The 18,715-nt window shown below is 47.4% G+C and overlaps 37 non-coding genes across 37 annotated transcripts; all 37 read right to left on the minus strand.

The window, feature by feature from the left end:
• Nucleotides 1–245: 245 nt before the first annotated feature.
• Trnar-ucg (transfer RNA arginine (anticodon UCG)) lies at nucleotides 246–318 on the minus strand. The gene has a single exon. It is a non-coding gene; the product is annotated as a tRNA-Arg (tRNA).
• Nucleotides 319–863: 545 nt separating this feature from the next.
• On the minus strand, nucleotides 864–935 carry Trnat-agu (transfer RNA threonine (anticodon AGU)). Its single transcript has one exon. It is a non-coding gene; the product is annotated as a tRNA-Thr (tRNA).
• A 318-nt stretch (nucleotides 936–1,253) lies between these two features.
• On the minus strand, nucleotides 1,254–1,326 carry Trnak-cuu (transfer RNA lysine (anticodon CUU)). Its single transcript has one exon. It is a non-coding gene; the product is annotated as a tRNA-Lys (tRNA).
• Nucleotides 1,327–1,765: 439 nt separating this feature from the next.
• On the minus strand, nucleotides 1,766–1,838 carry Trnar-ucg (transfer RNA arginine (anticodon UCG)). Its single transcript has one exon. It is a non-coding gene; the product is annotated as a tRNA-Arg (tRNA).
• Nucleotides 1,839–2,392: 554 nt separating this feature from the next.
• On the minus strand, nucleotides 2,393–2,464 carry Trnat-agu (transfer RNA threonine (anticodon AGU)). Its single transcript has one exon. It is a non-coding gene; the product is annotated as a tRNA-Thr (tRNA).
• Nucleotides 2,465–2,782: 318 nt separating this feature from the next.
• Trnak-cuu (transfer RNA lysine (anticodon CUU)) lies at nucleotides 2,783–2,855 on the minus strand. The gene has a single exon. It is a non-coding gene; the product is annotated as a tRNA-Lys (tRNA).
• A 439-nt stretch (nucleotides 2,856–3,294) lies between these two features.
• Trnar-ucg (transfer RNA arginine (anticodon UCG)) lies at nucleotides 3,295–3,367 on the minus strand. The gene has a single exon. It is a non-coding gene; the product is annotated as a tRNA-Arg (tRNA).
• A 542-nt stretch (nucleotides 3,368–3,909) lies between these two features.
• On the minus strand, nucleotides 3,910–3,981 carry Trnat-agu (transfer RNA threonine (anticodon AGU)). The gene has a single exon. It is a non-coding gene; the product is annotated as a tRNA-Thr (tRNA).
• Nucleotides 3,982–4,299: 318 nt separating this feature from the next.
• On the minus strand, nucleotides 4,300–4,372 carry Trnak-cuu (transfer RNA lysine (anticodon CUU)). The gene has a single exon. It is a non-coding gene; the product is annotated as a tRNA-Lys (tRNA).
• Nucleotides 4,373–4,812: 440 nt separating this feature from the next.
• Nucleotides 4,813–4,885, minus strand: Trnar-ucg (transfer RNA arginine (anticodon UCG)). The gene has a single exon. It is a non-coding gene; the product is annotated as a tRNA-Arg (tRNA).
• Nucleotides 4,886–5,433: 548 nt separating this feature from the next.
• Nucleotides 5,434–5,505, minus strand: Trnat-agu (transfer RNA threonine (anticodon AGU)). The gene has a single exon. It is a non-coding gene; the product is annotated as a tRNA-Thr (tRNA).
• A 318-nt stretch (nucleotides 5,506–5,823) lies between these two features.
• Nucleotides 5,824–5,896, minus strand: Trnak-cuu (transfer RNA lysine (anticodon CUU)). Its single transcript has one exon. It is a non-coding gene; the product is annotated as a tRNA-Lys (tRNA).
• Nucleotides 5,897–6,335: 439 nt separating this feature from the next.
• On the minus strand, nucleotides 6,336–6,408 carry Trnar-ucg (transfer RNA arginine (anticodon UCG)). The gene has a single exon. It is a non-coding gene; the product is annotated as a tRNA-Arg (tRNA).
• Nucleotides 6,409–6,950: 542 nt separating this feature from the next.
• On the minus strand, nucleotides 6,951–7,022 carry Trnat-agu (transfer RNA threonine (anticodon AGU)). The gene has a single exon. It is a non-coding gene; the product is annotated as a tRNA-Thr (tRNA).
• Nucleotides 7,023–7,340: 318 nt separating this feature from the next.
• On the minus strand, nucleotides 7,341–7,413 carry Trnak-cuu (transfer RNA lysine (anticodon CUU)). Its single transcript has one exon. It is a non-coding gene; the product is annotated as a tRNA-Lys (tRNA).
• A 439-nt stretch (nucleotides 7,414–7,852) lies between these two features.
• Nucleotides 7,853–7,925, minus strand: Trnar-ucg (transfer RNA arginine (anticodon UCG)). The gene has a single exon. It is a non-coding gene; the product is annotated as a tRNA-Arg (tRNA).
• A 553-nt stretch (nucleotides 7,926–8,478) lies between these two features.
• Nucleotides 8,479–8,550, minus strand: Trnat-agu (transfer RNA threonine (anticodon AGU)). Its single transcript has one exon. It is a non-coding gene; the product is annotated as a tRNA-Thr (tRNA).
• Nucleotides 8,551–8,868: 318 nt separating this feature from the next.
• Trnak-cuu (transfer RNA lysine (anticodon CUU)) lies at nucleotides 8,869–8,941 on the minus strand. Its single transcript has one exon. It is a non-coding gene; the product is annotated as a tRNA-Lys (tRNA).
• Nucleotides 8,942–9,380: 439 nt separating this feature from the next.
• Nucleotides 9,381–9,453, minus strand: Trnar-ucg (transfer RNA arginine (anticodon UCG)). The gene has a single exon. It is a non-coding gene; the product is annotated as a tRNA-Arg (tRNA).
• A 548-nt stretch (nucleotides 9,454–10,001) lies between these two features.
• Nucleotides 10,002–10,073, minus strand: Trnat-agu (transfer RNA threonine (anticodon AGU)). The gene has a single exon. It is a non-coding gene; the product is annotated as a tRNA-Thr (tRNA).
• A 318-nt stretch (nucleotides 10,074–10,391) lies between these two features.
• On the minus strand, nucleotides 10,392–10,464 carry Trnak-cuu (transfer RNA lysine (anticodon CUU)). Its single transcript has one exon. It is a non-coding gene; the product is annotated as a tRNA-Lys (tRNA).
• A 439-nt stretch (nucleotides 10,465–10,903) lies between these two features.
• Nucleotides 10,904–10,976, minus strand: Trnar-ucg (transfer RNA arginine (anticodon UCG)). The gene has a single exon. It is a non-coding gene; the product is annotated as a tRNA-Arg (tRNA).
• A 545-nt stretch (nucleotides 10,977–11,521) lies between these two features.
• On the minus strand, nucleotides 11,522–11,593 carry Trnat-agu (transfer RNA threonine (anticodon AGU)). Its single transcript has one exon. It is a non-coding gene; the product is annotated as a tRNA-Thr (tRNA).
• A 318-nt stretch (nucleotides 11,594–11,911) lies between these two features.
• Trnak-cuu (transfer RNA lysine (anticodon CUU)) lies at nucleotides 11,912–11,984 on the minus strand. The gene has a single exon. It is a non-coding gene; the product is annotated as a tRNA-Lys (tRNA).
• A 439-nt stretch (nucleotides 11,985–12,423) lies between these two features.
• Nucleotides 12,424–12,496, minus strand: Trnar-ucg (transfer RNA arginine (anticodon UCG)). The gene has a single exon. It is a non-coding gene; the product is annotated as a tRNA-Arg (tRNA).
• Nucleotides 12,497–13,050: 554 nt separating this feature from the next.
• On the minus strand, nucleotides 13,051–13,122 carry Trnat-agu (transfer RNA threonine (anticodon AGU)). The gene has a single exon. It is a non-coding gene; the product is annotated as a tRNA-Thr (tRNA).
• A 318-nt stretch (nucleotides 13,123–13,440) lies between these two features.
• On the minus strand, nucleotides 13,441–13,513 carry Trnak-cuu (transfer RNA lysine (anticodon CUU)). The gene has a single exon. It is a non-coding gene; the product is annotated as a tRNA-Lys (tRNA).
• Nucleotides 13,514–13,952: 439 nt separating this feature from the next.
• Nucleotides 13,953–14,025, minus strand: Trnar-ucg (transfer RNA arginine (anticodon UCG)). Its single transcript has one exon. It is a non-coding gene; the product is annotated as a tRNA-Arg (tRNA).
• A 542-nt stretch (nucleotides 14,026–14,567) lies between these two features.
• Trnat-agu (transfer RNA threonine (anticodon AGU)) lies at nucleotides 14,568–14,639 on the minus strand. Its single transcript has one exon. It is a non-coding gene; the product is annotated as a tRNA-Thr (tRNA).
• Nucleotides 14,640–14,957: 318 nt separating this feature from the next.
• On the minus strand, nucleotides 14,958–15,030 carry Trnak-cuu (transfer RNA lysine (anticodon CUU)). The gene has a single exon. It is a non-coding gene; the product is annotated as a tRNA-Lys (tRNA).
• A 439-nt stretch (nucleotides 15,031–15,469) lies between these two features.
• On the minus strand, nucleotides 15,470–15,542 carry Trnar-ucg (transfer RNA arginine (anticodon UCG)). Its single transcript has one exon. It is a non-coding gene; the product is annotated as a tRNA-Arg (tRNA).
• A 542-nt stretch (nucleotides 15,543–16,084) lies between these two features.
• Trnat-agu (transfer RNA threonine (anticodon AGU)) lies at nucleotides 16,085–16,156 on the minus strand. Its single transcript has one exon. It is a non-coding gene; the product is annotated as a tRNA-Thr (tRNA).
• A 318-nt stretch (nucleotides 16,157–16,474) lies between these two features.
• Nucleotides 16,475–16,547, minus strand: Trnak-cuu (transfer RNA lysine (anticodon CUU)). The gene has a single exon. It is a non-coding gene; the product is annotated as a tRNA-Lys (tRNA).
• A 439-nt stretch (nucleotides 16,548–16,986) lies between these two features.
• On the minus strand, nucleotides 16,987–17,059 carry Trnar-ucg (transfer RNA arginine (anticodon UCG)). The gene has a single exon. It is a non-coding gene; the product is annotated as a tRNA-Arg (tRNA).
• A 542-nt stretch (nucleotides 17,060–17,601) lies between these two features.
• On the minus strand, nucleotides 17,602–17,673 carry Trnat-agu (transfer RNA threonine (anticodon AGU)). The gene has a single exon. It is a non-coding gene; the product is annotated as a tRNA-Thr (tRNA).
• A 318-nt stretch (nucleotides 17,674–17,991) lies between these two features.
• Nucleotides 17,992–18,064, minus strand: Trnak-cuu (transfer RNA lysine (anticodon CUU)). The gene has a single exon. It is a non-coding gene; the product is annotated as a tRNA-Lys (tRNA).
• A 439-nt stretch (nucleotides 18,065–18,503) lies between these two features.
• On the minus strand, nucleotides 18,504–18,576 carry Trnar-ucg (transfer RNA arginine (anticodon UCG)). The gene has a single exon. It is a non-coding gene; the product is annotated as a tRNA-Arg (tRNA).
• Between the last annotated feature and the right edge of the window lie 139 nt (nucleotides 18,577–18,715).

Raw genomic sequence — 18,715 nt, forward strand, 5'->3', positions numbered from 1 at the left:
CGACTGTGCGCAGACGCCTGTGGCGTAGCCCTTGGGTCCTGAATCAGATGCAGTAGTTGCAACAAAAACTCTCCTGAACGGCACTGTGCCGAAAATTTCGCTACAGATCACCCTTGTCTTGCTTGTGCTTCAGGTAGACGCCGGTTTTGCAGCCAGGAAGCGGACAGCAGCTACTTTCAACTAGTTTTGCAGTACTCAAACAACACACTAAAACAGCATGCATCTTTTGCAGAACAGGAAAAACTCGACCGTGACAGGATTCGAACCTGCAATCTTCGGATCCGAAGTCCGACGCCTTATCCATTAGGCCACACGGTCACTGGCGCAATATGCTTCCCCACACACACCTCATTTTCACCATTTGTACACTTGGCGGAATGAATTTCCCATCTTTGACCCAGTTCTCCATCTCAAATTTTAGTACTAAAAGTGCGACGCTACTTCTTGCTGTGTCCCATCGCAAGTTACATTCAAGCCCTTATGACGCTGATCAAACAAGAGGTGGCAAATCAGCTTCAATCGCTTAGTGCCATCTCAGTCGCTTGCGGAAGGTACCTCACCTTAAGTGATACAATGGCGAGTTGTCGCTATTACCAAAGCGCCGCCGCCGCCGACGACGACGATGATAATCGCGAGGGTCTTTATCAGGGGTAGAAAATACATCACAAGACCTAAGTATTTCACGTCGGCATTCACCGGAGACTGCCAAAAGCAGCAGTGTCTGGTGCCCACTTTAATAGCACCATTCACACTATTCATTTGCGAGAGCATTTCTTAAATACCGCACCCATTCATAATTTTTTTTATCCTTGACCGCTTTTTTCGAAAGGGCCACGGTGGGAGGGGCTGTTACAAAATTCATTTGCCTCCTGTGAGGATCGAACTCACGACCTCTGGTTTACTAGACCAGCGCTCTGCCACTGAGCTAAGGAGGCGCCTCCTAGCGCGCTTTTCGGGTACTTTGTTCTTACAGACTAGTGAATCGGAGCCCTTCAGCTCGAAACGCACCGCATGAGCGACCATTATTTGCATTTCGTTAGCACAGCTGCTGCTTTCCTACACATCTCACACCATATCGATGTACAAATTAAATTCCAAAACAAATTTATTTCATTTCAGAGTTACTTTCAGCTTCAAATACCGTTCCTCTGATATTCATCCGAAGCTAGGCATCGTCGTAACCCGTTACGTTCATCACGCAAGGCTCACGAGAGGGGCGCATGTTGGATCCGCGTAGACACAAAATTTTGAGCCGCCCAGCGTGGGGCTCGAACCCACGACCCTGAGATTAAGAGTCTCATGCTCTACCGACTGAGCTAGCCGGGCTGTACACAGGGGTTACGAGCCATACAATACTGATTTGACCTGCGACCATCTATTGAAGATTCTATTGACTACAGCTTATTTCCTGCTGCCACAAATCAGCTACAATCCTATTTAATGAAAAATTGTCTCCGAAAGGCATCAAATCTGCTTGAAATGATACGTGGCTATCAGCACCATTATTCAACACACATGCTCGACTGTGCGCAGACGCCTGTGGCGTAGCCCTTGGGTCCTGAATCAGATGCAGTAGTTGCAACAAAAACTCTCCTGAACGGCACTGTGCCGAAAATTTCGCTACAGATCACCCTTGTCTTGCTTGTGCTTCAGGTAGACGCCGGTTTTGCAGCCAGGAAGCGGACAGCAGCTACTTTCAACTAGTTTTGCAGTACTCAAACAACACACTAAAACAGCATGCATCTTTTGCAGAACAGGAAAAACTCGACCGTGACAGGATTCGAACTTGCAATCTTCGGATCCGAAGTCCGACGCCTTATCCATTAGGCCACACGGTCACTGGCGCAATATGCTTCCCCACACACACCTCATTTTCACCATTTGTACACTTGGCGGAATGAATTTCCCATCTTTGACCCAGTTCTCCATCTCAAATTTTAGTACTAAAAGTGCGACGCTACTTCTTGCTGTGTCCCATCGCAAGTTACATTCAAGCCCTTATGACGCTGATCAAACAAGAGGTGGCAAATCAGCTTCAATCGCTTAGTGCCATCTCAGTCGCTTGCGGAAGGTACCTCACCTTAAGTGATACAATGGCGAGTTGTCGCTATTACCAAAGCGCCGCCGCCGCCGCCGACGACGACGACGACGATGATAATCGCGAGGGTCTTTATCAGGGGTAGAAAATACATCACAAGAACTAAGTATTTCACGTCGGCATTCACCGGAGACTGCCAAAAGCAGCAGTGTCTGGTGCCCACTTTAATAGCACCATTCACACTATTCATTTGCGAGAGCATTTCTTAAATACCGCACCCATTCATAATTTTTTTTATCCTTGACCGCTTTTTTCGAAAGGGCCACGGTGGGAGGGGCTGTTACAAAATTCATTTGCCTCCTGTGAGGATCGAACTCACGACCTCTGGTTTACTAGACCAGCGCTCTGCCACTGAGCTAAGGATGCGCCTCCCAGCGCGCTTTTCGGGTACTTTGTTCTTACAGACTAGTGAATCGGAGCCCTTCAGCTCGAAACGCACCGCATGAGCGACCATTATTTGCATTTCGTTAGCACAGCTGCTGCTTTCCTACACATCTCACACCATATCGATGTACAAATTAAATTCCAAAACAAATTTATTTCATTTCAGAGTTACTTTCAGCTTCAAATACCGTTCCTCTGATATTCATCCGAAGCTAGGCATCGTCGTAACCCGTTACGTTCATCACGCAAGGCTCACGAGAGGGGCGCATGTTGGATCCGCGTAGACACAAAATTTTGAGCCGCCCAGCGTGGGGCTCGAACCCACGACCCTGAGATTAAGAGTCTCATGCTCTACCAACTGAGCTAGCCGGGGTGTACACAAGGGTTACGAGCCATACAATACTGATTTGACCTGCGACCATCTATTGAAGATTCTTTTGACTACAGCTTATTTCCTGCTGCCACAAATCAGCTACAATCCTATTTAATGAAAAATTGTCTCCGAAAGGCATCAAATCTGCTTGAAATGATACGTGGCTATCAGCACCATTATTCAACACACATGCTCGACTGTGCGCAGACGCCTGTGGCGTAGCCCTTCGGTCCTGAATCAGATGCAGTAGTTGCAACAAAAACTCTCCTGAACGGCACTGTGCCGAAAATTTCGCTACAGATCACCCTTGTGTTGCTTGTGCTTCAGGTAGACGCCGGTTTTGCAGCCAGGAAGCGGACAGCAGCTACTTTCAACTAGTTTTGCAGTACTCAAACAACACACTAAAACAGCATGCATCTTTTGCAGAACAGGAAAAACTCGACCGTGACAGGATTCGAACCTGCGATCTTCGGATCCGAAGTCCGACGCCTTATCCATTAGGCCACACGGTCACTGGCGCAATATGCTTCCCCACACACACCTCATTTTCACCATTTGTACACTTGGCGGAATGAATTTCCCATCTTTGACCCAGTTCTCCATCTCAAATTTTAGTACTAAAAGTGCGACGCTACTTCTTGCTGTGTCCCATCGCAAGTTACATTCAAGCCCTTATGACGCTGATCAAACAAGAGGTGGCAAATCAGCTTCAATCGCTTAGTGCCATCTCAGTCGCTTGCGGAAGGTACCTCAAGTGATACAATGGCGAGTTGTCGCTATTACCAAAGCGCCGCCGCCGCCGACGACGACGACGATGATAATCGCGAGGGTCTTTATCAGGGGTAGAAAATACATCACAAGAACTAAGTATTTCACGTCGGCATTCACCGGAGACTGCCAAAAGCAGCAGTGTCTGGTGCCCACTTTAATAGCACCATTCACACTATTCATTTGCGAGAGCATTTCTTAAATACCGCACCCATTCATAATTTATTTATCCTTGACCGCTTTTTTCGAAAGGGCCACGGTGGGAGGGGCTGTTACAAAATTCATTTGCCTCCTGTGAGGATCGAACTCACGACCTCTGGTTTACTAGACCAGCGCTCTGCCACTGAGCTAAGGATGCGCCTCCCATCGCGCTTTTCGGGTACTTTGTTCTTACAGACTAGTGAATCGGAGCCCTTCAGCTCGAAACGCACCGCATGAGCGACCATTATTTGCATTTCGTTAGCACAGCTGCTGCTTTCCTACACATCTCACACCATATCGATGTACAAATTAAATTCCAAAACAAATTTATTTCATTTCAGAGTTACTTTCAGCTTCAAATACCGTTCCTCTGATATTCATCCGAAGCTAGGCATCGTCGTAACCCGTTACGTTCATCACGCAAGGCTCACGAGAGGGGCGCATGTTGGATCCGCGTAGACACAAAATTTTGAGGCGCCCAGCGTGGGGCTCGAACCCACGACCCTGAGATTAAGAGTCTCATGCTCTACCGACTGAGCTAGCCGGGCTGTACACAAGGGTTACGAGCCATACAATACTGATTTGACCTGCGACCATCTATTGAAGATTCTTTTGACTACAGCTTATTTCCTGCTGCCACAAATCAGCTACAATCCTATTTAATGAAAAATTGTCTCCGAAAGGCATCAAATCTGCTTGAAATGATACGTGGCTATCAGCACCATTATTCAACACACATGCTCGACTGTGCGCAGACGCCTGTGGCGTAGCCCTTGGGGTCCTGAATCAGATGCAGTAGTTGCAACAAAACCTCTCCTGAACGGCACTGTGCCGAAAATTTCGCTACAGATCACCCTTGTGTTGCTTGTGCTTCAGGTAGACGCCGGTTTTGCAGCCAGGAAGCGGACAGCAGCTACTTTCAACTAGTATTGCAGTACTCAAACAACACACTAAAACAGCATGCATCTTTTGCAGAACAGGAAAAACTCGACCGTGACAGAATTCGAAACTGCAATCTTCGGATCCGAAGTCCGACGCCTTATCCATTAGGCCACACGGTCACTGGCGCAATATGCTTCCCCACACACACCTCATTTTCACCATTTGTACACTTGGCGGAATGAATTTCCCATCTTTGACCCAGTTCTCCATCTCAAATTTTAGTACTAAAAGTGCGACGCTACTTCTTGCTGTGTCCCATCGCAAGTTACATTCAAGCCCTTATGACGCTGATCAAACAAGAGGTGGCAAATCAGCTTCAATCGCTTAGTGCCATCTCAGTCGCTTGCGGAAGGTACCTCACCTTAAGTGATACAATGGCGAGTTGTCGCTATTACCAAAGCGCCGCCGCCGCCGCCGACGACGACGATGATAATCGCGAGGGTCTTTATCAGGGGTAGAAAATACATCACAAGAACTAAGTATTTCACGTCGGCATTCACCGGAGACTGCCAAAAGCAGCAGTGTCTGGTGCCCACTTTAATAGCACCATTCACACTATTCATTTGCGAGAGCATTTCTTAAATACCGCACCCATTCATAATTTTTTTTATCCTTGACCGCTTTTTTCGAAAGGGCCACGGTGGGAGGGGCTGTTACAAAATTCATTTGCCTCCTGTGAGGATCGAACTCACGACCTCTGGTTTACTAGACCAGCGCTCTGCCACTGAGCTAAGGAGGCGCCTCCTAGCGCGCTTTTCGGGTACTTTGTTCTTACAGACTAGTGAATCGGAGCCCTTCAGCTCGAAACGCACCGCATGAGCGACCATTATTTGCATTTCGTTAGCACAGCTGCTGCTTTCCTACACATCTCACACCATATCGATGTACAAATTAAATTCCAAAACAAATTTATTTCATTTCAGAGTTACTTTCAGCTTCAAATACCGTTCCTCTGATATTCATCCGAAGCTAGGCATCGTCGTAACCCGTTACGTTCATCACGCAAGGCTCACGAGAGGGGCGCATGTTGGATCCGCGTAGACACAAAATTTTGAGCCGCCCAGCGTGGGGCTCGAACCCACGACCCTGAGATTAAGAGTCTCATGCTCTACCGACTGAGCTAGCCGGGCTGTACACAGGGGTTACGAGCCATACAATACTGATTTGACCTGCGACCATCTATTGAAGATTCTTTTGACTACAGCTTATTTCCTGCTGCCACAAATCAGCTACAATCCTATTTAATGAAAAATTGTCTCCGAAAGGCATCAAATCTGCTTGAAATGATACGTGGCTATCAGCACCATTATTCAACACACATGCTCGACTGTGCGCAGACGCCTGTGGCGTAGCCCTTGGGTCCTGAATCAGATGCAGTAGTTGCAACAAAAACTCTCCTGAACGGCACTGTGCCGAAAATTTCGCTACAGATCACCCTTGTGTTGCTTGTGCTTCAGGTAGACGCCGGTTTTGCAGCCAGGAAGCGGACAGCAGCTACTTTCAACTAGTTTTGCAGTACTCAAACAACACACTAAAACAGCATGCATCTTTTGCAGAACAGGAAAAACTCGACCGTGACAGGATTCGAACCTGCAATCTTCGAATCCGAAGTCCGACGCCTTATCCATTAGGCCACACGGTCACTGGCGCAATATGCTTCCCCACACACACCTCATTTTCACCATTTGTACACTTGGCGGAATGAATTTCCCATCTTTGACCCAGTTCTCCATCTCAAATTTTAGTACTAAAAGTGCGACGCTACTTCTTGCTGTGTCCCATCGCAAGTTACATTCAAGCCCTTATGACGCTGATCAAACAAGAGGTGGCAAATCAGCTTCAATCGCTTAGTGCCATCTCAGTCGCTTGCGGAAGGTACCTCACCTTAAGTGATACAATGGCGAGTTGTCGCTATTACCAAAGCGCCGCCGCCGACGACGACGATGATAATCGCGAGGGTCTTTATCAGGGGTAGAAAATACATCACAAGAACTAAGTATTTCACGTCGGCATTCACCGGAGACTGCCAAAAGCAGCAGTGTCTGGTGCCCACTTTAATAGCACCATTCACACTATTCATTTGCGAGAGCATTTCTTAAATACCGCACCCATTCATAATTTTTTTTATCCTTGACCGCTTTTTTCGAAAGGGCCACGGTGGGAGGGGCTGTTACAAAATTCATTTGCCTCCTGTGAGGATCGAACTCACGACCTCTGGTTTACTAGACCAGCGCTCTGCCACTGAGCTAAGGAGGCGCCTCCTAGCGCGCTTTTCGGGTACTTTGTTCTTACAGACTAGTGAATCGGAGCCCTTCAGCTCGAAACGCACCGCATGAGCGACCATTATTTGCATTTCGTTAGCACAGCTGCTGCTTTCCTACACATCTCACACCATATCGATGTACAAATTAAATTCCAAAACAAATTTATTTCATTTCAGAGTTACTTTCAGCTTCAAATACCGTTCCTCTGATATTCATCCGAAGCTAGGCATCGTCGTAACCCGTTACGTTCATCACGCAAGGCTCACGAGAGGGGCGCATGTTGGATCCGCGTAGACACAAAATTTTGAGCCGCCCAGCGTGGGGCTCGAACCCAGGACCCTGAGATTAAGAGTCTCATGCTCTACTGACTGAGCTAGCCGGGCTGTACACAAGGGTTACGAGCCATACAATACTGATTTGACCTGCGACCATCTATTGAAGATTCTTTTGACTACAGCTTATTTCCTGCTGCCACAAATCAGCTACAATCCTATTTAATGAAAAATTGTCTCCGAAAGGCATCAAATCTGCTTGAAATGATACGTGGCTATCAGCACCATTATTCAACACACATGCTCGACTGTGCGCAGACGCCTGTGGCGTAGCCCTTGGGTCCTGAATCAGATGCAGTAGTTGCAACAAAAACTCTCCTGAACGGCACTGTGCCGAAAATTTCGCTACAGATCACCCTTGTCTTGCTTGTGCTTCAGGTAGACGCCGGTTTTGCAGCCAGGAAGCGGACAGCAGCTACTTTCAACTAGTTTTGCAGTACTCAAACAACACACTAAAACAGCATGCATCTTTTGCAGAACAGGAAAAACTCGACCGTGACAGGATTCGAACCTGCAATCTTCGGATCCGAAGTCCGACGCCTTATCCATTAGGCCACACGGTCACTGGCGCAATATGCTTCCCCACACACACCTCATTTTCACCATTTGTACACTTGGCGGAATGAATTTCCCATCTTTGACCCAGTTCTCCATCTCAAATTTTAGTACTAAAAGTGCGACGCTACTTCTTGCTGTGTCCCATCGCAAGTTACATTCAAGCCCTTATGACGCTGATCAAACAAGAGGTGGCAAATCAGCTTCAATCGCTTAGTGCCATCTCAGTCGCTTGCGGAAGGTACCTCACCTTAAGTGATACAATGGCGAGTTGTCGCTATTACCAAAGCGCCGCCGCCGCCGCCGACGACGACGACGACGATGATAATCGCGAGGGTCTTTATCAGGGGTAGAAAATACATCACAAGAACTAAGTATTTCACGTCGGCATTCACCGGAGACTGCCAAAAGCAGCAGTGTCTGGTGCCCACTTTAATAGCACCATTCACACTATTCATTTGCGAGAGCATTTCTTAAATACCGCACCCATTCATAATTTATTTATCCTTGACCGCTTTTTTCGAAAGGGCCACGGTGGGAGGGGCTGTTATAAAATTCATTTGCCTCCTGTGAGGATCGAACTCACGACCTCTGGTTTACTAGACCAGCGCTCTGCCACTGAGCTAAGGAGGCGCCTCCTAGCGCGCTTTTCGGGTACTTTGTTCTTACAGACTAGTGATTCGGAGCCCTTCAGCTCGAAACGTACCGCATGAGCGACCATTATTTGCATTTCGTTAGCACAGCTGCTGCTTTCCTACACATCTCACACCATATCGATGTACAAATTAAATTCCAAAACAAATTTATTTCATTTCAGAGTTACTTTCAGCTTCAAATACCGTTCCTCTGATATTCATCCGAAGCTAGGCATCGTCGTAACCCGTTACGTTCATCACGCAAGGCTCACGAGAGGGGCGCATGTTGGATCCGCGTAGACACAAAATTTTGAGCCGCCCAGCGTGGGGCTCGAACCCACGACCCTGAGATTAAGAGTATCATGCTCTACCGACTGAGCTAGCCGGGCTGTACACAAGGGTTACGAGCCATACAATACTGATTTGACCTGCGACCATCTATTGAAGATTCTTTTGACTACAGCTTATTTCCTGCTGCCACAAATCAGCTACAATCCTATTTAATGAAAAATTGTCTCCGAAAGGCATCAAATCTGCTTGAAATGATACGTGGCTATCAGCACCATTATTCAACACACATGCTCGACTGTGCGCAGACGCCTGTGGCGTAGCCCTTGGGTCCTGAATCAGATGCAGTAGTTGCAACAAAAACTCTCCTGAACGGCACTGTGCCGAAAATTTCGCTACAGATCACCCTTGTGTTGCTTGTGCTTCAGGTAGACGCCGGTTTTGCAGCCAGGAAGCGGACAGCAGCTACTTTCAACTAGTTTTGCAGTACTCAAACAACACACTAAAACAGCATGCATCTTTTGCAGAACAGGAAAAACTCGACCGTGACAGGATTCGAACCTGCAATCTTCGGATCCGAAGTCCGACGCCTTATCCATTAGGCCACACGGTCACTGGCGCAATATGTTTCCCCACACACACCTCATTTTCACCATTTGTACACTTGGCGGAATGAATTTCCCATCTTTGACCCAGTTCTCCATCTCAAATTTTAGTACTAAAAGTGCGACGCTACTTCTTGCTGTGTCCCATCGCAAGTTACATTCAAGCCCTTATGACGCTGATCAAACAAGAGGTGGCAAATCAGCTTCAATCGCTTAGTGCCATCTCAGTCGCTTGCGGAAGGTACCTCACCTTAAGTGATACAATGGCGAGTTGTCGCTATTACCAAAGCGCCGCCGCCGCCGACGACGACGACGATGATAATCGCGAGGGTCTTTATCAGGGGTAGAAAATACATCACAAGACCTAAGTATTTCACGTCGGCATTCACCGGAGACTGCCAAAAGCAGCAGTGTCTGGTGCCCACTTTAATAGCACCATTCACACTATTCATTTGCGAGAGCATTTCTTAAATACCGCACCCATTCATAATTTTTTTTATCCTTGACCGCTTTTTTCGAAAGGGCCACGGTGGGAGGGGCTGTTACAGAATTCATTTGCCTCCTGTGAGGATCGAACTCACGACCTCTGGTTTACTAGACCAGCGCTCTGCCACTGAGCTAAGGAGGCGCCTCCTAGCGCGCTTTTCGGGTACTTTGTTCTTACAGACTAGTGAATCGGAGCCCTTCAGCTCGAAACGCACCGCATGAGCGACCATTATTTGCATTTCGTTAGCACAGCTGCTGCTTTCCTACACATCTCACACCATATCGATGTACAAATTAAATTCCAAAACAAATTTATTTCATTTCAGAGTTACTTTCAGCTTCAAATACCGTTCCTCTGATATTCATCCGAAGCTAGGCATCGTCGTAACCCGTTACGTTCATCACGCAAGGCTCACGAGAGGGGCGCATGTTGGATCCGCGTAGACACAAAATTTTGAGCCGCCCAGCGTGGGGCTCGAACCCACGACCCTGAGATTAAGAGTCTCATGCTCTACCGACTGAGCTAGCCGGGCTGTACACAACGGTTACGAGCCATACAATACTGATTTGACCTGCGACCATCTATTGAAGATTCTATTGACTACAGCTTATTTCCTGCTGCCACAAATCAGCTACAATCCTATTTAATGAAAAATTGTCTCCGAAAGGCATCAAATCTGCTTGAAATGATACGTGGCTATCAGCACCATTATTCAACACACATGCTCGACTGTGCGCAGACGCCTGTGGCGTAGCCCTTGGGTCCTGAATCAGATGCAGTAGTTGCAACAAAAACTCTCCTGAACGGCACTGTGCCGAAAATTTCGCTACAGATCACCCTTGTGTTGCTTGTGCTTCAGGTAGACGCCGGTTTTGCAGCCAGGAAGCGGACAGCAGCTACTTTCAACTAGTTTTGCAGTACTCAAACAACACACTAAAACAGCATGCATCTTTTGCAGAACAGGAAAAACTCGACCGTGACAGGATTCGAACCTGCAATCTTCGGATCCGAAGTCCGACGCCTTATCCATTAGGCCACACGGTCACTGGCGCAATATGCTTCCCCACACACACCTCATTTTCACCATTTGTACACTTGGCGGAATGAATTTCCCATCTTTGACCCAGTTCTCCATCTCAAATTTTAGTACTAAAAGTGCGACGCTACTTCTTGCTGTGTCCCATCGCAAGTTACATTCAAGCCCTTATGACGCTGATCAAACAAGAGGTGGCAAATCAGCTTCAATCGCTTAGTGCCATCTCAGTCGCTTGCGGAAGGTACCTCACCTTAAGTGATACAATGGCGAGTTGTCGCTATTACCAAAGCGCCGCCGCCGCCGACGACGACGATGATAATCGCGAGGGTCTTTATCAGGGGTAGAAAATACATCACAAGACCTAAGTATTTCACGTCGGCATTCACCGGAGACTGCCAAAAGCAGCAGTGTCTGGTGCCCACTTTAATAGCACCATTCACACTATTCATTTGCGAGAGCATTTCTTAAATACCGCACCCATTCATAATTTTTTTTATCCTTGACCGCTTTTTTCGAAAGGGCCACGGTGGGAGGGGCTGTTACAAAATTCATTTGCCTCCTGTGAGGATCGAACTCCCGACCTCTGGTTTACTAGACCAGCGCTCTGCCACTTAGCTAAGGAGGCGCCTCCTAGCGCGCTTTTCGGGTACTTTGTTCTTACAGACTAGTGAATCGGAGCCCTTCAGCTCGAAACGCACCGCATGAGCGACCATTATTTGCATTTCGTTAGCACAGCTGCTGCTTTCCTACACATCTCACACCATATCGATGTACAAATTAAATTCCAAAACAAATTTATTTCATTTCAGAGTTACTTTCAGCTTCAAATACCGTTCCTCTGATATTCATCCGAAGCTAGGCATCGTCGTAACCCGTTACGTTCATCACGCAAGGCTCACGAGAGGGGCGCATGTTGGATCCGCGTAGACACAAAATTTTGAGCCGCCCAGCGTGGGGCTCGAACCCACGACCCTGAGATTAAGAGTCTCATGCTCTACCGACTGAGCTAGCCGGGCTGTACACAACGGTTACGAGCCATACAATACTGATTTGACCTGCGACCATCTATTGAAGATTCTATTGACTACAGCTTATTTCCTGCTGCCACAAATCAGCTACAATCCTATTTAATGAAAAATTGTCTCCGAAAGGCATCAAATCTGCTTGAAATGATACGTGGCTATCAGCACCATTATTCAACACACATGCTCGACTGTGCGCAGACGCCTGTGGCGTAGCCCTTGGGTCCTGAATCAGATGCAGTAGTTGCAACAAAAACTCTCCTGAACGGCACTGTGCCGAAAATTTCGCTACAGATCACCCTTGTCTTGCTTGTGCTTCAGGTAGACGCCGGTTTTGCAGCCAGGAAGCGGACAGCAGCTACTTTCAACTAGTTTTGCAGTACTCAAACAACACACTAAAACAGCATGCATCTTTTGCAGAACAGGAAAAACTCGACCGTGACAGGATTCGAACTTGCAATCTTCGGATCCGAAGTCCGACGCCTTATCCATTAGGCCACACGGTCACTGGCGCAATATGCTTCCCCACACACACCTCATTTTCACCATTTGTACACTTGGCGGAATGAATTTCCCATCTTTGACCCAGTTCTCCATCTCAAATTTTAGTACTAAAAGTGCGACGCTACTTCTTGCTGTGTCCCATCGCAAGTTACATTCAAGCCCTTATGACGCTGATCAAACAAGAGGTGGCAAATCAGCTTCAATCGCTTAGTGCCATCTCAGTCGCTTGCGGAAGGTACCTCACCTTAAGTGATACAATGGCGAGTTGTCGCTATTACCAAAGCGCCGCCGCCGCCGCCGCCGACGACGACGACGATGATAATCGCGAGGGTCTTTATCAGGGGTAGAAAATACATCACAAGAACTAAGTATTTCACGTCGGCATTCACCGGAGACTGCCAAAAGCAGCAGTGTCTGGTGCCCACTTTAATAGCACCATTCACACTATTCATTTGCGAGAGCATTTCTTAAATACCGCACCCATTCATAATTTTTTTTATCCTTGACCGCTTTTTTCGAAAGGGCCACGGTGGGAGGGGCTGTTACAAAATTCATTTGCCTCCTGTGAGGATCGAACTCACGACCTCTGGTTTACTAGACCAGCGCTCTGCCACTGAGCTAAGGATGCGCCTCCCAGCGCGCTTTTCGGGTACTTTGTTCTTACAGACTAGTGAATCGGAGCCCTTCAGCTCGAAACGCACCGCATGAGCGACCATTATTTGCATTTCGTTAGCACAGCTGCTGCTTTCCTACACATCTCACACCATATCGATGTACAAATTAAATTCCAAAACAAATTTATTTCATTTCAGAGTTACTTTCAGCTTCAAATACCGTTCCTCTGATATTCATCCGAAGCTAGGCATCGTCGTAACCCGTTACGTTCATCACGCAAGGCTCACGAGAGGGGCGCATGTTGGATCCGCGTAGACACAAAATTTTGAGCCGCCCAGCGTGGGGCTCGAACCCACGACCCTGAGATTAAGAGTCTCATGCTCTACCAACTGAGCTAGCCGGGGTGTACACAAGGGTTACGAGCCATACACTACTGATTTGACCTGCGACCATCTATTGAAGATTCTTTTGACTACAGCTTATTTCCTGCTGCCACAAATCAGCTACAATCCTATTTAATGAAAAATTGTCTCCGAAAGGCATCAAATCTGCTTGAAATGATACGTGGCTATCAGCACCATTATTCAACACACATGCTCGACTGTGCGCAGACGCCTGTGGCGTAGCCCTTGGGTCCTGAATCAGATGCAGTAGTTGCAACAAAAACTCTCCTGAACGGCACTGTGCCGAAAATTTCGCTACAGATCACCCTTGTGTTGCTTGTGCTTCAGGTAGACGCCGGTTTTGCAGCCAGGAAGCGGACAGCAGCTACTTTCAACTAGTTTTGCAGTACTCAAACAACACACTAAAACAGCATGCATCTTTTGCAGAACAGGAAAAACTCGACCGTGACAGGATTCGAACCTGCGATCTTCGGATCCGAAGTCCGACGCCTTATCCATTAGGCCACACGGTCACTGGCGCAATATGCTTCCCCACACACACCTCATTTTCACCATTTGTACACTTGGCGGAATGAATTTCCCATCTTTGACCCAGTTCTCCATCTCAAATTTTAGTACTAAAAGTGCGACGCTACTTCTTGCTGTGTCCCATCGCAAGTTACATTCAAGCCCTTATGACGCTGATCAAACAAGAGGTGGCAAATCAGCTTCAATCGCTTAGTGCCATCTCAGTCGCTTGCGGAAGGTACCTCAAGTGATACAATGGCGAGTTGTCGCTATTACCAAAGCGCCGCCGCCGCCGACGACGACGACGATGATAATCGCGAGGGTCTTTATCAGGGGTAGAAAATACATCACAAGAACTAAGTATTTCACGTCGGCATTCACCGGAGACTGCCAAAAGCAGCAGTGTCTGGTGCCCACTTTAATAGCACCATTCACACTATTCATTTGCGAGAGCATTTCTTAAATACCGCACCCATTCATAATTTATTTATCCTTGACCGCTTTTTTCGAAAGGGCCACGGTGGGAGGGGCTGTTACAAAATTCATTTGCCTCCTGTGAGGATCGAACTCACGACCTCTGGTTTACTAGACCAGCGCTCTGCCACTGAGCTAAGGATGCGCCTCCCATCGCGCTTTTCGGGTACTTTGTTCTTACAGACTAGTGAATCGGAGCCCTTCAGCTCGAAACGCACCGCATGAGCGACCATTATTTGCATTTCGTTAGCACAGCTGCTGCTTTCCTACACATCTCACACCATATCGATGTACAAATTAAATTCCAAAACAAATTTATTTCATTTCAGAGTTACTTTCAGCTTCAAATACCGTTCCTCTGATATTCATCCGAAGCTAGGCATCGTCGTAACCCGTTACGTTCATCACGCAAGGCTCACGAGAGGGGCGCATGTTGGATCCGCGTAGACACAAAATTTTGAGCCGCCCAGCGTGGGGCTCGAACCCACGACCCTGAGATTAAGAGTCTCATGCTCTACCGACTGAGCTAGCCGGGCTGTACACAGGGGTTACGAGCCATACAATACTGATTTGACCTGCGACCATCTATTGAAGATTCTTTTGACTACAGCTTATTTCCTGCTGCCACAAATCAGCTACAATCCTATTTAATGAAAAATTGTCTCCGAAAGGCATCAAATCTGCTTGAAATGATACGTGGCTATCAGCACCATTATTCAACACACATGCTCGACTGTGCGCAGACGCCTGTGGCGTAGCCCTTGGGTCCTGAATCAGATGCAGTAGTTGCAACAAAAACTCTCCTGAACGGCACTGTGCCGAAAATTTCGCTACAGATCACCCTTGTGTTGCTTGTGCTTCAGGTAGACGCCGGTTTTGCAGCCAGGAAGCGGACAGCAGCTACTTTCAACTAGTTTTGCAGTACTCAAACAACACACTAAAACAGCATGCATCTTTTGCAGAACAGGAAAAACTCGACCGTGACAGGATTCGAACCTGCAATCTTCGGATCCGAAGTCCGACGCCTTATCCATTAGGCCACACGGTCACTGGCGCAATATGCTTCCCCACACACACCTCATTTTCACCATTTGTACACTTGGCGGAATGAATTTCCCATCTTTGACCCAGTTCTCCATCTCAAATTTTAGTACTAAAAGTGCGACGCTACTTCTTGCTGTGTCCCATCGCAAGTTACATTCAAGCCCTTATGACGCTGATCAAACAAGAGGTGGCAAATCAGCTTCAATCGTTTAGTGCCATCTCAGTCGCTTGCGGAAGGTACCTCACCTTAAGTGATACAATGGCGAGTTGTCGCTATTACCAAAGCGCCGCCGCCGACGACGACGATGATAATCGCGAGGGTCTTTATCAGGGGTAGAAAATACATCACAAGAACTAAGTATTTCACGTCGGCATTCACCGGAGACTGCCAAAAGCAGCAGTGTCTGGTGCCCACTTTAATAGCACCATTCACACTATTCATTTGCGAGAGCATTTCTTAAATACCGCACCCATTCATAATTTTTTTTATCCTTGACCGCTTTTTTCGAAAGGGCCACGGTGGGAGGGGCTGTTACAAAATTCATTTGCCTCCTGTGAGGATCGAACTCACGACCTCTGGTTTACTAGACCAGCGCTCTGCCACTGAGCTAAGGAGGCGCCTCCTAGCGCGCTTTTCGGGTACTTTGTTCTTACAGACTAGTGAATCGGAGCCCTTCAGCTCGAAACGCACCGCATGAGCGACCATTATTTGCATTTCGTTAGCACAGCTGCTGCTTTCCTACACATCTCACACCATATCAATGTACAAATTAAATTCCAAAACAAATTTATTTCATTTCAGAGTTACTTTCAGCTTCAAATACCGTTCCTCTGATATTCATCCGAAGCTAGGCATCGTCGTAACCCGTTACGTTCATCACGCAAGGCTCACGAGAGGGGCGCATGTTGGATCCGCGTAGACACAAAATTTTGAGCCGCCCAGCGTGGGGCTCGAACCCACGACCCTGAGATTAAGAGTCTCATGCTCTACCGACTGAGCTAGCCGGGCTGTACACAGGGGTTACGAGCCATACAATACTGATTTGACCTGCGACCATCTATTGAAGATTCTTTTGACTACAGCTTATTTCCTGCTGCCACAAATCAGCTACAATCCTATTTAATGAAAAATTGTCTCCGAAAGGCATCAAATCTGCTTGAAATGATACGTGGCTATCAGCACCATTATTCAACACACATGCTCGACTGTGCGCAGACGCCTGTGGCGTAGCCCTTGGGTCCTGAATCAGATGCAGTAGTTGCAACAAAAACTCTCCTGAACGGCACTGTGCCGAAAATTTCGCTACAGATCACCCTTGTGTTGCTTGTGCTTCAGGTAGACGCCGGTTTTGCAGCCAGGAAGCGGACAGCAGCTACTTTCAACTAGTTTTGCAGTACTCAAACAACACACTAAAACAGCATGCATCTTTTATAGAACAGGAAAAACTCGACCGTGACAGGATTCGAACCTGCAATCTTCGAATCCGAAGTCCGACGCCTTATCCATTAGGCCACACGGTCACTGGCGCAATATGCTTCCCCACACACACCTCATTTTCACCATTTGTACACTTGGCGGAATGAATTTCCCATCTTTGACCCAGTTCTCCATCTCAAATTTTAGTACTAAAAGTGCGACGCTACTTCTTGCTGTGTCCCATCGCAAGTTACATTCAAGCCCTTATGACGCTGATCAAACAAGAGGTGGCAAATCAGCTTCAATCGTTTAGTGCCATCTCAGTCGCTTGCGGAAGGTACCTCACCTTAAGTGATACAATGGCGAGTTGTCGCTATTACCAAAGCGCCGCCGCCGACGACGACGATGATAATCGCGAGGGTCTTTATCAGGGGTAGAAAATACATCACAAGAACTAAGTATTTCACGTCGGCATTCACCGGAGACTGCCAAAAGCAGCAGTATCTGGTGCCCACTTTAATAGCACCATTCACACTATTCATTTGCGAGAGCATTTCTTAAATACCGCACCCATTCATAATTTTTTTTATCCTTGACCGCTTTTTTCGAAAGGGCCACGGTGGGAGGGGCTGTTACAAAATTCATTTGCCTCCTGTGAGGATCGAACTCACGACCTCTGGTTTACTAGACCAGCGCTCTGCCACTGAGCTAAGGAGGCGCCTCCTAGCGCGCTTTTCGGGTACTTTGTTCTTACAGACTAGTGAATCGGAGCCCTTCAGCTCGAAACGCACCGCATGAGCGACCATTATTTGCATTTCGTTAGCACAGCTGCTGCTTTCCTACACATCTCACACCATATCAATGTACAAATTAAATTCCAAAACAAATTTATTTCATTTCAGAGTTACTTTCAGCTTCAAATACCGTTCCTCTGATATTCATCCGAAGCTAGGCATCGTCGTAACCCGTTACGTTCATCACGCAAGGCTCACGAGAGGGGCGCATGTTGGATCCGCGTAGACACAAAATTTTGAGCCGCCCAGCGTGGGGCTCGAACCCACGACCCTGAGATTAAGAGTATCATGCTCTACCGACTGAGCTAGCCGGGCTGTACACAGGGGTTACGAGCCATACAATACTGATTTGACCTGCGACCATCTATTGAAGATTCTTTTGACTACAGCTTATTTCCTGCTGCCACAAATCAGCTACAATCCTATTTAATGAAAAATTGTCTCCGAAAGGCATCAAATCTGCTTGAAATGATACGTGGCTATCAGCACCATTATTCAACACACATGCTCGACTGTGCGCAGACGCCTGTGGCGTAGCCCTTGGGTCCTGAATCAGATGCAGTAGTTGCAACAAAAACTCTCCTGAACGGCACTGTGCCGAAAATTTCGCTACAGATCACCCTTGTGTTGCTTGTGCTTCAGGTAGACGCCGGTTTTGCAGCCAGGAAGCGGACAGCAGCTACTTTCAACTAGTTTTGCAGTACTCAAACAACACACTAAAACAGCATGCATCTTTTATAGAACAGGAAAAACTCGACCGTGACAGGATTCGAACCTGCAATCTTCGAATCCGAAGTCCGACGCCTTATCCATTAGGCCACACGGTCACTGGCGCAATATACTTCCCCACACACACCTCATTTTCACCATTTGTACACTTGGCGGAATGAATTTCCCATCTTTGACCCAGTTCTCCATCTCAAATTTTAGTACTAAAAGTGCGACGCTACTTCTTGCTGTGTCCCA

The sequence above is a fragment of the Schistocerca cancellata genome, chromosome 8 (genome assembly GCF_023864275.1).
Source record: "Schistocerca cancellata isolate TAMUIC-IGC-003103 chromosome 8, iqSchCanc2.1, whole genome shotgun sequence".
Classification (NCBI taxonomy): Eukaryota; Metazoa; Arthropoda; class Insecta; order Orthoptera; family Acrididae; genus Schistocerca; species Schistocerca cancellata.